This window comes from Apium graveolens, chromosome 9, assembly GCF_009905375.1.
Source record: "Apium graveolens cultivar Ventura chromosome 9, ASM990537v1, whole genome shotgun sequence".
Classification (NCBI taxonomy): Eukaryota; Viridiplantae; Streptophyta; class Magnoliopsida; order Apiales; family Apiaceae; genus Apium; species Apium graveolens.
Window position 1 is genome coordinate 204,385,558 of NC_133655.1, and position 18,781 is coordinate 204,404,338.

Below are 18,781 nucleotides of genomic sequence, written 5' to 3' on the forward strand. Positions count from 1 at the left end.
GTCAGACTGAAGATTGGTGGAAAGTGGGATGAAGCTAGGAGAGTACTCGATATGCCTCAGCTATGCACTAACAATGATAGGCAGTTCTTACATCTTCTTGACAAGCTGGAAATCTCAAATCCTAACAATGACATGTACATGAATGCTATCAAGACTGAAGTCTCAAGGATCACAGCTGCTTTTGATAGATCCCTAAATGAGATGAGCATTTTTGTATATTGTCAGAGTGAAGGATCATTCAAAGTGTCACTTCATCTATTTGAGAATCGTTCGTTGTCAGAGATTTGGGTTCTTTTAAACAAAGTGAAAAGAAGCTCAGAGTTGAATGAAGTTCTTCGGGAAAGGCTTAAAGAGTTTGCCAGCAGGGCTAGTCCTCAAGTGGTCAACAATCCTCATCAAGTGAGATTCTTTAAGTCTGATTGTCTTCAAATCTGTCAGCTAGATGTACAATCTCTTAAAGACTACTCAGCTAAGCATCTGGTCTGGATGGAACATCATTTGAGAACTGCTGGATATTCATCCATGTTGAAGACTCAAGCTGCTGACTTGATTCAAGCTTATTGTGAGAAGAATGTTAAAAGGTACAATCAACTCAAGAATAAGTTGAAGACAGTTGGAGTTCAACCAGTCAGACCTGCAAGCTTCACTTCAGAAAAGGATCGTGTTTTTGACAAGGAATTGCTTCAAGATTTAGAAGAAGGTGAAGTCAGAAGAGAAGACAACTAAAGTCAATTAGCTCAAAACTCAATGTAATATGATTAGAGCGTTATGAATCAAGATAGACTAATGTAGTTATATGTTCAGGCTAGAGGAACATCTATCTTGTATTCACTTGTAAATTTCATTTGGAATCTGGAAAATGTTAAATATAATCCAGAACTTTTCTGCTATTTACTTTACATTACTGTTTATATCTTTTTCTTATTTGTTAGTTGAGTTATCCTCTAGGTATTTGTTGTTATTGTCTAACAAGCAAATAGGGGGAGATTGAAAGGCATATGTCATAGCCTACTCGTTTATTCGAGTATTTAACTCAACTCAAATAAGAATGTAATAAGTAAATAGTGGATCAAGCATCAGAGAGATCTCACAAAGTAACATCTGTCAAAGAATAAAGAAACATTGTTCATCTGCAGACTTGAAGATTCACTGGAAGAAGTTCAAGAATTTGATCATGCCTCAGTGATATAAATCAAGATCGTGGATTTAATCAAGTGACAGAGATCTCGTCAAGGTATCATTTATTACAAGGATTCAATCAGAACAACAAAGTCAAGACATGAAGAAACGTCACGAAAGTTAGTCACTCATGAACCAGACAGTACATCGAGTGTCAGCATTGAAGTGGCGGAATTGATTCATAAGTCTCAGTGACTTTCAGAAGATTGTCAGAAGAATGGATGCTGCTCAGGGTTAGTATTAATTCTCTATTAATTAATTAAGTCATATAATTTAATTAAGAAAATAAATTATATCTGCAAGGATTAATTTATTGATTAATTGAATTAAATTGATTAATTAATTTAGAATTAATATTAAGGATTTACAGAATTTTAATTGGTTAAAATCTGTTTAATTCTAAAAAGACAACTGATTGTACTAGTATGACAATCGGTATGACAATTGATAGTCATACCGAATGTCTGCTAATTCAGTTGATTGTCTTGATAGAATTTTCATTAGATTAAAATCAATTATTATTCAGAAAAACAATTTATTGTACTACTATGACAATCGGTATGACAATCAATAGTCATACCGAAAGTCTTGCTAGTTCATTTTAATTGTCTTCCTAGCTCTAATAGATTGTCTCACCGAAAGTCCTTCAAGCTCAAATAGATTGTCACACCAGTTCAACACTTCGGCTGTGATTGTTTAAAAAGAAGCAGAAGACAATATCATAAAAATCAGAGAGCACATACAGAACAAGAAAACACAGCAGAAACAAAAGAAAATATTTCATCATCTGCTTATTCAAGATCAAATATTCTAGTTTGTTAATGTTAAATCCAAACCACTAGAATTACTTATCTTGTTCTTGTATATCAATCTAGCGGATTAAAATCCCTAGAACTTAATCTCAAATCGCTTTTAGCATTTGATCTTTTAATTACAAAAATAGAAAAAGTTCATGTCGAATTTATTCTAAATTTGTAATAATTGATTTGAGATTAATCCCTTGTAATCGATACCGTAGTTGTAACACCTTTCAAGTTTAATAAAAGTTTTATTTAACTTGAATTTTGTTTCACAATTTTATTCCGCATTTTATTCGACGAAACGGTATTGTTTGCATTCAACCCCCCCTTCTACAAACAAATTGGGACCTAACACTAATCACTCCATCTGAATGATGAAAATTTCTGTGGTGGTCTATGTTATTTTAGATAAAACAGTCAATGTGTCATTATTGCACAAATTCTGAGGACAAGTTCTAAGTTACACGTTCTGATGATTAAGTACTGACGTCCATAACTCAGAACTTGTATGAGTATTTACTAAGATGGACATTCATTTTTCGAGTTAAGAAATTATGTTCTGATGACTGTTAAGTTCTGGTATAGGTCTAAGTTCTGATTTCTCAGTCTAATCCTTTACTTGGCTTATCTTTGACTAAAATTTGATAACAGTCTCAGTTTGTACTCGAATATGTTGAAGTGGAAGATTAATAGTCACTGTGATTAGGATTAATGGTATTTGTACTTGAACAGACCACTGTTTCTTGTGTTTTGTGCGGTCTAGACCATGCTTCCTCTTTCCAATGACTGTTATTCTTTTTCAAAGTCTAGGGAGACAAGGTAGAATTAATTCTATCTGTCAGCATTAAATATCTTTGCGTCTCTTGGCATTCTCTTGCCTATATAAGCAACCACTTCACATCAGTCTTTCCATCACATTCTTCTCACACACTTATCCTCCTTCTTCTATCAAAAACATAATGGTTCGATACAACATGTTTTTGAACTACCAAACCTTCACAATGGAGCTAAGTTGTGCCGATTGGCAGTAGGAGTGGCATGTAACAGCCATTCCTGAGGAGATCTGGGATTCTGTCCCACAGGAGGTGCTGATTCACCTTCTATTCTTCTATATGGATTACCATCGCCATCTGGAGCGATTGGAGGAGGAAAGGCGGGAAGCTATCCGTCAGCAAGAGCGAATCATACGACTCACCATCTTGTTCGTCGAAGATAGGAAGAGGAAGATGACTTAATCTCGTCTTCTTCCTGTTCTTCTTCATCATCAGCTTTGTCAGGCTTCTTAGCTAGGACTAAAGCTGTTGACGTTAGGATTAGAAGCTTAGGGAAAATCTTGTATAAGTATTGATGTCATTTCCATTTCATAAATGTATTGACTTGATATATTAATGAAAATTGTTTTTACTTCAAGATTTTGTCTCTGAGTTATTTTATCTTGTGTTGATATATCCTGATTGATATTCTGATGACCATTTAAATTGTGCTTTTATTTAAGTTCTGATTCTCTGTCAGCACTTATTCATCGAAATTATCTCGGTCAATTTTAACATGATTTATTTTCAGAATATTAATGTTGCAGTGAAAAATAATTCAATCAGTGCTAACGGTTTAAATTTTGAATTAAAACTGTTTCTCTTGATTAATGGAACGGTTTTTCCTTGAAACAAGGCAACTGGGTAAGTAATCATTCCTGTTTTCTCGAGCCCAGTAACTATCCGTTATTACTGCATGTCTGACAGGTGTCCAACGGTAATATTTTTTTGTATAAGTACAGCAGAGAGAAGATTTCTGTAATCTTTTTAATTTCTTCATCTTTTATCTCTCTTCTTACTTTTACTATCCTTCACTTTACTTTTTCCGTTGTTTTCCTACAGCCATTATATCAAACAACTATCAGGCATTCTTAATTCTCAATTTTTTTCATGGCACCAAAGGATTTAATCATTGATGGAGCAAAGTTTGTTCCAAACAACTATGCTGCAATTCTTGATCATGCTGAAGCTTCATCTGAATTGCACTTTGTGCAAGATCTTCTTGCACATAGTGAGGTTGGGTACGCCTTAACTCAGCCTGAATTATTTTCAAGTCAACAAGTTCTGAGGTTCTGGAGGACTGGCATTTTTAATGATGGTGGTAACCGTGGAACTCCCAGTATTATCTTCCAAGTGGGTGATTCAACTTTTGTAGTCACTCCTGGTACAGTACGCAGGGCTTTACATCTTCCCGAGGATTGTACTTTATCAGTTCCAGAGGACTCAGCCCTTCGGGAGTTAATGGCTGAATTGGGATATGAAAAGAGTCTGACGAAACTTGGACAGTTGAAACGGGCTAATATCAGAAGAGAATGGAGTTTCTTCTTTGATTGCATCACCAAAGCTTTTGGGAACAAATGTTCAAATTTTGATGCTATCCCAATTCTGAGTCAGCACATAGGGTATGCTATTATCCATCAAACTCATTTTGACTTTGCAACTGGAATAATTAGTTTTATTGGGGATAGGATGACAGAGGATCGAGATGTTGTTTATTTTGCTCGATTCTATCAACTTATTTATACGTATTGTACTGCTGAACCCCAGTTAGTCAGCACTCAAACCCCACCTTTTAAGGTTGTAAAAAGGTACTTTAACGACCTGATAAATGCTGACACAAAGAAATCAATGGTGAGACAATTACAGATTCCTCAGTCTGTGAAACAGATTCTGGTAAATGCTGATCCTGCTACTTACAAATCTGTTTACTCAAATGTTCAACCAACTCACCATAACCAAAATCCATCAACCTCAGTACCTACCTCTCATTTTACTCAACCTACCCTCAGAACTTATCTCAAATCCTATCTCTCTACTTCACAGACTGCTCAACCTTCTTCTTCAGCACCTACTGTGAAGCCTACATCCTCTAAGCCAAAGAGAACAAAGACTGTTCCTCAAACACCTCAAAAGAGGAGGAGAATTACTTTGAGAGATGAATCAGATTCTGAGGAACATATTCCTTCTTCAGAACCTGTTGTGGTTGAAGCTGAGAATGCAACTTCTCAGAAGGATTCTGCAATTGGGGGTTCTAGGCTTCTCAAGAGGCTTAGACGCATGATAGTTCCTGAAACTCTCAAGGAATCCAAATCAACAAGGAAGTACAAGAAACAGAGGGCACAAAGGCCAGTTTCAGATGATGAGGAGGAAGCAGCTAAGGAAGGGGATCAGGAATCTCTGTTCTCACAAGACAAGGAATTTGCTCCAGTCACTTCTTCTCCATCAACTCCATCTCAGGAAGCTGTATCTGACAAGGCTAACTCACCATCTGTGTCTCTTGTTGATCCAGGCACAAGTGCTGAAATTGATATTCAGAACCTGGTTGTGCCTGAAATACTTTTCTTAGAAGCTCCAACAGCAAATAATACTTCTACAACACCTGTTATTGATGCTGTTCAAACTCCAGAGTTACAACAACACCTTCTCTGCATCAAGATGCTGATGATCAGATTTTAGGTGAGCATCAGGATATGGCTGTTGATCAGAACTTAGTATCAGATCAGCAATTAGAGGATGCTGAAGCCTCCATTGCTACTCACACTGTTGTCTTATCAGAAGATACTGATTCTTTAAGTTCTGATGCTGCAAATGTTGGAGATACTGGTGAAGCTGCTACAACTGTAGATGCTGATGAAGCAGGTCCTTCAGGACATACTCCTCCGCCGACTCTTCCTAAGTCTGAACTGGTAAAGGAGTTTGTTATCAGGGATGCACCAGTACTTTGGAGTGAAACTCCTGCAGGTCAGGAATGGACTAAGGAATGGAACTCGGTTTCATGTGTTCCAAATGCTTTACATCTTGCTGAGCACTTGACTAAAGCTGATGAAATGTTAAATTCTGATGATTTTAAAACCCAGCTTAGAGTCACTGCATTGAGTACTAAACATCTACAAGGTCTTCATTCCAATACTCATGCAGAGCTACACAAGATTCAGGAGAACTTTATCAAACAGGAACAAGTTTGGAAAATTGATAAGAAAAAGTTCTTCCAACCTACCATTGACAGGGTTGCTTATATTGAGAAAACTCAAGAGAAGCAACAAGCTCAGATTGATCAACTTCTGACAAATCAAGCTTCTCAGCAATCGCAACTTACTGAAATCCAGACCTCAGTGGAACTACTTATCTCTCTTTTATTACCTGCTGATGCCAAAAAGAGGGAGAAGGTAATTAAGTCCAAATGCAAAACCAACAAGACACTGCAAGGAAAGGATGATGGAAAAGATGACCAAGGAACCTCTGGAATGGGTAGTGGTCATAGTCAAGGTAGAAGGTTTACATCAAGATAAGCTAGTCATAGAACAAGTTCTGATACTGAGAAAAGAATAAGTTCTGCTGCTGGTAAAAGGATAAGTTCTGATGAACTTCTAGATTTTTATGAGGAAATGTCAAGATAGTTATTTCTTCAAGAAAATCCAGGGATGGACTTGGAAAGTTTAAAGGAAGAAGAAGCCAGACTTAAATCAGAGAAAGTCACATCTAAATCTGAAGCTTCTGGTAAAAAGTTACTTCCAAAACCTAAAGGCATTGTGATCAAAGAAAGGATACATACTGAAGCAACTTTGGCTAGATCACAACCACAGATAGATCCAAGATCCAAGGGTAAAGAAAAGGTTGGTGAACCTATCAAGCCTTATGTACCTCCTGAGGAAGAAGAAATTACTAATGGAAAAGATGATCTTGCTCTGACTACAAGAAAAGTTCTTAAAACAACCTCTGACATGGCTCAAGTTGTTCAGAGTCAAGAAATTGTAAGTTCTGATATTCAGAAGAAGCAAGTAACCTCTGACAGTGCTCAAGTTAACTTGATATCAGAAAATAGATCTAAAACACTCCTACCAGGATTCACTAAAGCAAAACAGACTCAATCTTTGAAGACTACTGTAAGTGGTTTTGAAGCAAGAGTAGTTACTGGAAAGGAAGCTAGAGATAAAACTGGATTGGGAAGTGCTGATGAAAGAAGAGTACACAACACTACCAATGATCCAACTTCCTTGAGTGAACCAGGTATTGGAGCAACTCCTGAGAGATTGAATCAACTGGAATCTGTACAGATGGTTTACCATACCTACTTCAAAGAATACATCATGTTGTATTTCATGACAGATGGTAGGGTTTATCATATAAGACAAAATGCCATTCCTTTGAAGTATTTTGAAGAATTGGAGCATGTACTTTTCTTACTTCAAGTGGATGACAGAATAACAGAGACTGCTGCAAACTACTTAAAAGAACAGATTCAGAGACAGAAAAGGCTTTATTCTGTTAAGTCTGACAGCATATATGTTCCAAAGTACAGAGATCACAATGGTGATATTGTTGATATGAAGCCTAATACTGCACAGATCAGAACGTATCTTGGTATTAAGGGACTTGAATTCAATCTTGAATCTGACAAAGCTTATGTCATAAGACTAGATCAGGAGTTAAGAAAAGCAAAGATTAATGATCTCAAAGCTGCAATCTTTCAAACTGGTGAAGATACTGCAGAGCTTAAAGGTGTTAAAAGGAGAATGATTGATGAACTAAGATATGCTGAGAAATGTTTGTTGAAGAACTATCTCAGAACAACTCCTGACATCAGAGAGATCAGAAAATAAAGAAGCCAAGTCGAAGATCTACAACTGCTTAAATTATGATATTTATAAGATTGAAGTTGTTATCAGAAGTTGAAATTGGTAAAAACTTTAAGGACTGTAAGTTGTAGTTATCTAGTCTATTTCTCATGCATTTGTACTTAATGTTTTTGACATCATCAAATATCTGTTAAACTTGTATATTTTGTTAATTTACAAGTTGGGGGAGATTGTTAGATATATTTCATAATGTCATGGCTAATATGTTTTATGTTTAGCTTTCAGATCTTACGTGAACAGGATAAATCAGTACTTAACTGTTGATCAGTACTTATACTGGAAGTCAGGACTTAAGGATATCAGTACTTATATTATCAGGAGATAATCATCAGAAGATAGATATCAGAACTTAAGTGCTGAAGGACAATCAGATAAGGACAGTAGCTGATTAAAGGAAAGAAGATCGAGATAAACATAAGAAGAGATATGCATGAAGAAGGAATTCCGTGAAGAATGGAATACTTGGAAGAAAAGATATCTAATTGATATATTTTAGGAAGCAGAATTATATTCCATATCAATTAGCGATTATCTTGTAACTGTGTAGTATATAAACACAGGCATAGGGTTTACACTATAAGTGTTATCATTATCGAAGTTATTATTCTTTGTAACCCTAGCAGCTCTCGTGATATTTGTTCATCACTGAGAGGTAACAGTTCCATACTGTAACAGAGTTTATTGTTTTAATAAAGTTTGTTTTCTATTACTTAAGATCTTAAAGTTCGATTTGAGTGTACTATACACTGTATTCACCCCCTCTACAGTGTGTGTGTGACCTAACATCCTTCATCCAATTTTCCTAATTTCTTACTTTCTTGTCTCCTCGGTCTATCCGCGTCTCATTAATTATCCTTCGAACTATCTCAAGGTTTCCTCGAATCCTCCCAACTTATAGGGGATAAAATATATGTATCTCTTATGCCTTCAACCATCAACTTTAACTCATGTTGAATCACCCTCATCCTGACGATTACATACTTTTCTATTTCTATTGCTACGAGTCTTTAGGGTTCCCTCATACCCAACTCCCTTATCATTCCTCAAACTCTATTGTCTTTATTTTTCTTTCCACTTCAGTTTCTTTATATTTTCTTTTCTATTATAATCATTTCACGCACCCACTAATCATTGACTTCAAATATCACGTCGTTCTGGGATTCTTGTCATCAGAACGAATCTTGACAACTTTTACAACTTAGCTTCATAATTCATCATACTCGTCCGCCTTTGTTCTGGCTCTAAAGCTTTTACACTATCTCCATAACCTTGGGAATTACTTTCCCGAAAACAATTCACTGAACTTTAATCATTTTATTCTAACCTCTGGCTCCGTGCCTTTCTTGGTCTTTCACCAGCGGGTGGCTCTCTCTTAGGAAGGTAAGTGACAAAAATAGTCTTTGCGCTTCATTAATCATTTAAAATATAAAATCAGTCCTCTATTTCCTTTGGCCAGGCTCTTGCCTCGGCTAGGTCAGCCTGTTCCTTGGAACTCTGAGAGCTTAGTGACTTAAAGGTCCTGAAAGAATTTCCCACCGCATTGTTTCCTCAGGGTGGTGTTTGGGAATAAAAGTATAATTTTTGTTTAGGCAGGTCCATGAATTTCCCCATAGGAGTACCATCCCGGTTCTCCCTATCTTGCTCAACTTCTGTTTTCTCAGTATGAAATGTTTCGTCCTTCTCCCATAATCAGGGTTATTTTTTACGTTAAAATCCTTGTTTTCCATTTCATTATGTTACGGGTTCTTTCTTTCTTGATGGAGACCTCCCTGACTATCACATTCAGGGTTTGCCCTAAATCTTATTCCTCGAACTATGGCTTTCATCTAAGATCTCTGTTAGGGCGAAAACACGCGCTAATATTCACGCAAGTATACGCGTTCGCAAGTAATATAGAATACTTTCTAGTTCGTTCCCTCAGAGACTCAGACTAAATTATTGTCTAATTAAACTCACTCACCAATATATGATTACTTCTCAATGTTAAGACACTAACACTTAAAATTGTTGATTAAATATTAACTATAATTAACTACTTAATTAATCACTTAACTAACACTTCAATTTATCAATAATAAAACACTCATGAGATCACAACTTCATTATTACTTCCTTCTATAGCCATTGTTATTACCTTTAGCATGTGACATTGATGATATTAATCGAATAACACGAAACTGATAAAAGCCAACTTTCATTGTACTAATACCATTCTACCAAGCATCCACAATTAAGATAGAAGTTGAATAGTCATCAATTATGCTGAGTTCCTATATGTCTACAGAAATTGACAACACAACGATTTAAGCACAAGTTATTCCTTTTGATTACATAGGGCAAATAAAACTGTTAGAGTTACCCACTAATCATGCACAACGTACATGAACCTATGCTAGCATGGCAAGTTCTAAATCTCAAGATCCACCATCGCTTCACAAGAGATTAACACCCTATCTTATATGTTCGCGACGTACATAAGAAGAATACGCACAACCAATACTAGATATCATGCAATCATCACACACTAAAGTATTAAACAATTAACTAAAGAATTCCATAATAAATTCGTTGCAACCCCATGATCACGATTAGCCCATAATAGAACTTATCGTCATCATGGGTTCATATGAAATCATGATAAACAAACACAAGAAAATAATAACTAAACTAATTATATTAAAACAGAGTACGTCACAAGAGTAAATAAGTTAAAGCAAGAAAACTAGCATCCAACGTTACAACAAAACAAGAATCACAAGAAAATATGCTTCCTCTTCGTTGCGGTGTGCTAAATCGGTCTTCTTCCTTATCTCCTTCGCTTCTTGCGTAAAAACACAATCTTCTTTTTCTCCACACTTATGAAAACGTCTCAAATCTACTTATATAATAGTCCCATAAAACTCAGATTACATAGAAGTGGAAACCAAACAGAAGTAGAAGTCCTAAAATAATTTGTCTTTTTTCCCGACCCTGCGCGGCCGCTTAACATAGCTGAGCGGGCGCTCAGCTTGCTGCGCGGCCGCTCAGCAATGTTGAGCGGGCGCTCAGACCTCTACTGGAAAAAATCTGATTTTGCTCCGTTTCTTCGCCGTAATCTGCCCGTTTCTTTCCTCTCGCAATGGTGAACACATGCCAAGGCTTATTCTTGATGATTCCTCCCCCGAAATGCAACTAAAACCCTGAAATGCATAAACACTAGAAAAACGCATCAAATACACAAAATACTTGATTTCAAGACACCAATTTAAGCCATTTTAAGACGTTCTAAGTGGTATAAAATGCCACTTATCACACCCCCAAACTTAAATTGATGCTTATCCTCAAGCGTCACAGACTCAAAAACAAATAAAAACATGCATAAATGCAATCTATATGAAAATGCAGCGATCCCCCTTACTACAATTAACCAACCAAATTGCCACATCTCAACGAATGCAGTTAGACAACTAAAGATCAATAAACTCATGCAAACGGACATACAGCCAGAAACGTGGTGTGTGCAAATGCTTAACATATATGCTTCGGAACTAGACCAATTATTATGACTAGACTATCCTCAAGGCAATCCTACGATTATACAAAGAATAAAAAATTCTAGGCACAAAGTGATATACAACACTACAAGAACTCTGAAGCTTATTACGGAATCGTGCTTTTTATTTACAACTCAAATGCTTATTTGACCGTGCAATGAGTGAGGTCCACAAAAGACTTATACAATGGTATCCATGTAACGAGCGTTAGGTTAGCGGATCCCATACTATAAAAGCCTTAGGTCACTAGGCACAAAGTCCCCTAAGAACTTAATAACTCGAATACCAAAGAGCCCACTCTTGATCAATTATGCATAAATTTTTTTTTTCATAACTTCTGAGCAAGTGTGTTTCACTCCATCTTGCTCAACCCTAGACTACTCGTACCATATGCGAGCCGGCTACTAGCCATTTGACGCCTAGCCACAACTAGCAATAACTTCCATATTTTTTTTCTCCAAAATTTTTTCTTTTTCATGCCTTTATCACTAAGAACCTATAATCGAATTCTAAGCATAATAAGTAGATTGACCTTGAAAACTACCAAATCATAACAACAATCTAGCCCTTACGCATTCTCTAAGACTTAGTGGACTTACAATTGTTTCTAGCATGCATATCAACGTACACGACTTAATATCACTTTAATGCTATCACTACACTCGCATCAATATCACAATTCAGTCGATAAATCATTGCAAAAGGGATCTTGGTAAATGCATGAGCTACATGACATTCATAACAAAAAAAAACTATATGGCATAAATTATGCAACTATATGAACTAAACTATCATGAATATGCAACTAAATGACACACACACAATATTCCTTAACTACCACCCCCAAACTAAAAATCTTCACTGTCCTCAGTGAAAGTAGTAGAAAGGAACACAGGGTATACCTACTCGGAGTCATCATCATCATCACCCTCAGTGGGTGGAGTATCAGGAGGCGGGTATGCAGAGTCCTCACCAAAAACTGGCCACTGGATATCAGCTCCAAGGCCCCGAAAAGCAGTCCCTAATGCAAGGGTGAGCTCCTGAGCAAACCTGCTCTGCGTCTCATACATGGCATCCATCCGCCGTGAAAGCCTCCTATACTGGGCATCAACCATCCCAGCACCCTCCTGAGCTCTCGAAGAACCAGCCTCATCACGCCCTGGCCTAGCCATAGTAGCACCTCGTGCTGGACGCCCTCCTGGAAGATGATAACCCATCCCATGCTCCTCAGGCTCACCACCGGTCCACTCCTGCATCCCATTCAGAGTGCCAGAATAATCGGAGCTGCTGGCAACTGCAACTGCTCATGAGCCGGCCAGCTCACTCCTACTGCTCGGCATAGCTTCGTAACCGTAGATGCATAAGGGATGTTCATATGCTTCGCTCCCCTCAAAAACTTCAGAATTCCTTGGTAGATAAACTCACCAAGGTCCACATAGTATTCCTCATTCAGAATTCCCCACAACAACTGTGCTCTCTCAACTGTGACCTCGTGTGCATGCGAAGAAGGCAAAATATTAGCACAAATAAATGCATTCCATGCACGGGCATACCTGTTCATGGCGATCACCGGAAAGTGACGATACTCATTAGTGCCGGTCCTGCAGGTCCAAACTGTGCCCGGTCGACAGAGAGTCGCACAAATCAAATCCAAGTCAAAATCCTCAGCAGTCTTTTCATTCCAGTTCTCCTCCTCGGGTTTCCTCTCTCGCTGTCCAATCACACGGCGAATCGCCGCAGGATGATAATCAACCGTCAGCCCACAGACCACAGAAAACCCATTCTTTTCGGCCTTCGCGTTCGCGTAGAACTCGCGAACAACGCTCATCAGTACTGCTTCGGGTGACTCACAAAAAGCTATCCACCCCTTCTCTGCAATCATGGGCAGCAACTCACCATCCCTCCCCGATGGTAAAAACCCCCTCTCCTTCAGAATCGGCTTCCCGAACAGCCTAGTGTACTCCTCCTCCGCGGCTCTGTCAGTTAACCGAGGCCTTGCAGCAGTACCCCTCGATGAATCAGCAGTAGGAACTGTGCTGCTGCTGTCAATAGTGCGTGCTCTCTTGGGTGCCATTGATTCGTGAATAAAAGTGTGTAAGAACTGATTTTTGATGTTTGTGAGAGGGTTTAAGTGTAGGAAGTTTTGTGGGAGATATGTAGGATAGGTGTATGTATATATAGGGTGTGGATTAAATTAGGGTTTCGGAATTAAGGGGTAAAATGATGGGGTAGTGGGAACAAATCGTGGGTTTATGGGCTAAAACTGTTTTTGTGTTTTGTTTTTTTTTTCTGAACTGTAAAAAAAAAATTCTGGTACTCGACCCCTGAGCGGTCGCTCAGCAAAACTGAGCGGGCGCTCAGCTTGCTGCGCGGTCGCTCAGCAAAGCTGAGCGGGCGCTCAGGGGGTCACTGGAATTTTTTTTTCAACCCCTGTTTTCTGATTTTTTTGTGTTTTTGGATAGGTTATTAACTTCTAAGGGTTCCTGCAATAACAATTCATGGGTTGCCTCCCACGCAGCGCTTCTTTTTCGTCATTAGCTTGACATTTCGTACCCTTCTCAAGTAGTCAACAAAATGGCACTAACCACTTTTTGGTTTGCCATGTCCCCAAAGTAGTGCTTCAACCGCTGACCGTTAACCTTGAATGCTTGGTCCGGATCATTCTCAAAAATTTCCACCGCTCCATGTGGAAACACAGTTTTGACAATAAAAGGTCCAGACCACCTTGATTTCAACTTCCCAGGAAAAAGTCGGAGCCGAGAGTTGAATAAAAGAACTTGTTGCCCTGGCACAAATAACTTAGGATGTAGCTTCCTATCGTGCCACCTCTTCACCTTTTCCTTATACATTTTGTTATTCTCGTACGCTTGAAGTCGAAATTCATCAAGTTCATTAAGCTGAAGCATTCTTTTCTTACCAGCTGCATCTAAATCCAGGTTCAACTTCTTCAATGCCCAGTAGGCCTTATGCTCAAGGTCCGCAGGTAGATGACATCCCTTACCGTACACCAACTGAAACGGTGACATCCCAAGTGGAGTTTTGTATGTTGTTCTGTAAGCCCAAACAGCTTCATCGAGCTTTAAAGACCAATCCTTCCTTGACGGACAAACAACCTTCTCTAGAATGCGGTTTATCTCTCTGTTAGACACTTCCGCTTGACCATTTGTTTGCGGATGATAGGAAGTAGCTACTCGATGATTCACATTATAACGCTGCATCATAGAAGTGAACTTACGGTTGCAAAAATGCGATCCTTCATCACTTATAATTACCCGCGGTGTTCCAAACCTTGTGAAAATTTGCTTATGAAGAAAATTTAGCACTGCCTTTGCATCATTTGTCGGTAAAGCTTTAACTTCGACCCATTTTGAGACATAATCGACTGCCAGCAAGATGAACTGATTATTGCAAGACGAGATAAAAGGCCCCATGAAATCGATTCCCCACACATCAAAGACCTCGATTTCAAGCATCACATTTAATGGCATCTCATCCTTCCTTGACAAATTTCCCACTCTTTGGCAACGATCACACCTTAAAATAAACTGATGAGCATCCTTGAACAAAGTAGGCCAAAAAAAACCTGCTTGCAGAATACGAGCTGCCGTCTTCTCACCACCATAGTGTCCACCATAAACTGTGGAATGGCAGTCTCGTAATATCCCCTCCATCTCACAGAACGGGATACATCTCCTGATGATCTGGTCAGCTCCATGTCTAAACAAATATGGTTTATCCCACATATACCACTTCACCTCATGCAGAAACTTCTTCTTTTGAGCGAATGTCAAATTATGAGGCATTATATTGCTGACGAGATAGTTTACAATATCTGCAAACCATGGTTCTTCCTCCCGAATTGCAAACAACTGCTCTTCCGGAAAAGATTCATTGATTAACGTCCTATCCTGTGAAGTAGAATCGAGATTCTCCAATCTAGAGAGATGGTCAGCTACTTGATTCTCAGTACCTTTTCTATCTTTGATCTCTAACTCAAATTCCTAAAGTAAAAGCACCCAACGAATGAGTCTCGGCTTCGAATCCTTCTTGGAAACTAGATAGCGAATAGCTGCATGATCAGTGAATACTGTTACTTTCGTACCAAGTAGATACGATCGAAATTTCTCAAAACCAAAGACTATAGCCAAAAGCTCCTTCTCAGTAGTGGTGTAGTTCAATTGGGCACCATTTAAAGTCTTACTCGCATAGTAGACCACATGGAAGAGGTTTTTCTTATGCTGTCCCAGAACTGCACCTACTGCATAATCACTCGCATCACACATCATCTCAAACGGTTCTGTCCAATCTGGTGCTGTAGTAACTGGTGTAGTGATCAAACTCTTCTTGAGAGTCTCGAATGCTGCCAAACATTCATCATCAAATTTGAAAGGCACATCTTTCTCAAGCAAATTGCACAACGGCTTAGATATCTTTGAAAAGTCCTTGATGAATCGCCGATAAAAACCCGCATGACCAAGAAAACTACGGATTCCTTTCACAGAATTAGGTGGAGGAAGATTTTCAATGACTCCCACCTTGGCCTTGTCCACCTCCAGACCCTTGCTAGAGACCTTATGCCCAAGGATAATGCCTTCACGCACCATAAAATGACATTTCTCCCAATTGAGCACCAAATTAGTTTCCACGCATCTTTTGAGTACGGCGCGCAGATTATTCAAACATTCATCATATGAATGTCCAAAGACGGAGAAGTCATCCATGAACACTTCAACGTTATTTCCAATCATGTCAAAGAATATAGCCATCATACATCTCTGAAAAGTGGTCGGGGCGCCACATAACCCAAACGAAACTCTGCGAAAAGCAAACGTGCCAAATGGACAAGTGAAGGTAGTCTTTTCCTGATCCTCTGGTGCAATACAAATCTGATTATACCCGGAATAACCATCCAGAAGAAAAAATACTCATGACCCGCCAATCTGTCAAGCATCTGATCAATAAATGGAAGAGGGAAGTGATCCTTCCTTGTGGCTTTGTTCAATTTTCTATAATCCATGCATACTCTCCATCCTGTAACTGTTCGAGTAGGGATGAGCTCATTCTTTTCATTTGCGACCACAGTGATACCTCCTTTCTTAGGTACACATTGTACGGGGCTCACCCACGAGCTGTCAGAAATAGGATAAATGATGCCTGCATCCAGCCATTTCAGAATTTCTGTCTTCACCACTTCCTTCATGATGGGATTCAGTCTTCGCTGTTGCTCCACAGTTGGCTTACTACCTTCCTCTAGCAGAATTTTATGCATACAATATGAAGGACTTATCCCCTTGATGTCTGCTATGGTCCATCCTATAGCCGATTTGAATTCTCTCAAAATCTTTAAGAGCTTGTCTTCCTTACTACCTGAAAGGTCAGATGAAATAATAACAGGTAACGTAGATGAATCACCTAAAAAAGCATACCTCAAGTGTTCAGGTAATGGCTTGAGCTCCAAGGTAGGTGCTTCCTCTATTGATGGTTTGAGCTTCCCTTCAGCATTCTTAAGGTCAGAAGTACCAAGAGATTCAAATGGTATGTCCAGCTTTCGCTTCCAAGGAGAAGCGTTCAGATATTGTAATTGCTCGTTGCCATCTTTATCATCGCTGTCAAAATCCCCCACTAAGGCCTTTTCCAATGCATCAGACATTAGCATGCGATCGAGTTCCGAAGTCACCGCAGAATCAATCACATCCAATTTTAAGCACTCCTCATCTTCTGTAGGGAATTTCATTGCCTTGAATACGTTGAAGGTCACATCCTGATCTTGGACCCGCATAGTAAGTTCCCTTTTTTGCACATCTATCAAGGTACGGCCCGTAGCCAAGAAAGGCCTTCCCAAGATTATGGAAATCTTCTTATCTTCCTCAAAATCCAGAATAACAAAATCTGCTGGAAAGAAGAGCTTATCCACCTTGACGAGCACATCCTCAACTATGCCCCTTGGGTAAGAAATGGAACGGTCAGCCAATTGTAGCGACATGTATGTGGGTTTTGGATCAGGCAGATCCAGCTTTTTAAAGATCGACAACGGCATCAGATTAATGCTTGCTCCCAAATCACAAAGGCACTTGTCAAAAGTCAGATTGCCAATGGTGCAAGGAATGGTGAAGCTTCCTGGATCTTTCAGTTTTGGTGGTAACTTTTGCTGCAGAACAGCGCTGCATTCTTCCGTGAGAGCAACGGTTTCAAGGTCATCCAGTTTCACCTTCCTTGAAAGAATAGTCTTCATAAACTTCGCATAACTAGGCATTTGTTCCAGAGCCTCAGCGAAAGGTATATTGATGTGAAGTTTCTTGAACACCTCCAGAAACTTCCCCAACTGTCTATCCAGCTTTTGTTGCTGCAATCTCTTAGGAAAAGGTGGTGGAGGATAGAGCTGTTTCTCCCCTGTATTAGCCTCAGGCAGAGTGTGTTCAACAGTAGTCTTCCTTGGTTCTGCCGCTTTCTCCTTTTGCTTAGATTCTTCATCTCTAATTTCAGCTTCTACTTCTTTTGCCATTTCAGCATCAGCCACTTTTCCAGACCTTAAGGTAATAGCCTTGACTTGCTCTTTAGCTTCCTTCCTGCCTGGTACTTCCGTGTCACTGGGAAGAGTGCCAGGTTGACGATTGAGCACTGCATTGGCTAATTGACCGATTTGATTTTCCAAGGTCTTGATAGAAACCTCCTGACTCTTGCACAACAACTTAAGTTCCTCAAAATCAGCACTAGTAGGTGCAGCTGTACTTCCCTGTTGAGGATGTGATTTCCTTGTAACATACTGCTGTGGTTGCTGGAATCCAGGTGGGTTAAACTGTTTACTCACTCCTTGCTGATATGGTGGCTGAATAGCATTCTGATTATTCCCCCAGCTGAAATTTGGATGATTTCTGTTGTTAGGATGATAGGTCGCTGGCACAGGCTGCTATTGTCACTGATAATTATTCACATACTGAACAGATTCGTTGGCAAGAGAACACTGATCCGTAGTATGAGAACCTGCACAAAGTTCACAAACCATAGCTATTTGATTAACTCCATACGTAGCCAGAGAATCAACCTTCATTGATAGCGCTTGGAGCTGGGCTGCAATAGCGGTGGCTACATCAACTTCCAGAATACCTGCTACCTTGCCTGACGTCATCCTCTGAGTTGGGTTTTGATGCTCATTTGCAGCCATCGTCTCTATAAGATTATACGCCTCAGTATAGCTTTTAGCCCATAAGGCGCCTCCAGCTGCTGCATCGAGCATGGGCCGAGATTGGGCCCCCAAACTATTATAGAAACCAGTGATCACCATCTAATCTGGCATTCCATGATGTGGACATTTTCTCAACATTTCCTTGTAGCATTCCCAAGCCTCGCACATAGATTCTGTAGGTTGCTGCGCAAACTGAGTAAGAGCACTCCTCATAGCAGCAGTCTTTGCCATCGGATAAAACTTCACCAGAAACTTTTGCGTAAGATCTTGCCACGTAGTGATGGACCCAGCTGGTTCAGAATGTAACCAGTCTTTAGCCTTGTCCCTCAGTGAGAATGGGAAAAGCCTCAACTTGATAGCCTCATCAGTCACGCCATTATACTTAAAAGTGCTGCAGATCTCGACAAAATTCCTTATG

The 18,781-nt window shown here is 39.3% G+C and overlaps 1 non-coding gene across 1 annotated transcript; it reads left to right on the top strand.

Moving 5' to 3' along the window:
• The first annotated feature begins 18,472 nt into the window (after positions 1-18,472).
• LOC141688028 (small nucleolar RNA R71) lies at positions 18,473-18,579 on the top strand. Its single transcript, XR_012561498.1, has one exon. It is a non-coding gene; the product is annotated as a small nucleolar RNA R71 (small nucleolar RNA).
• Positions 18,580-18,781: the final 202 nt, after the last annotated feature.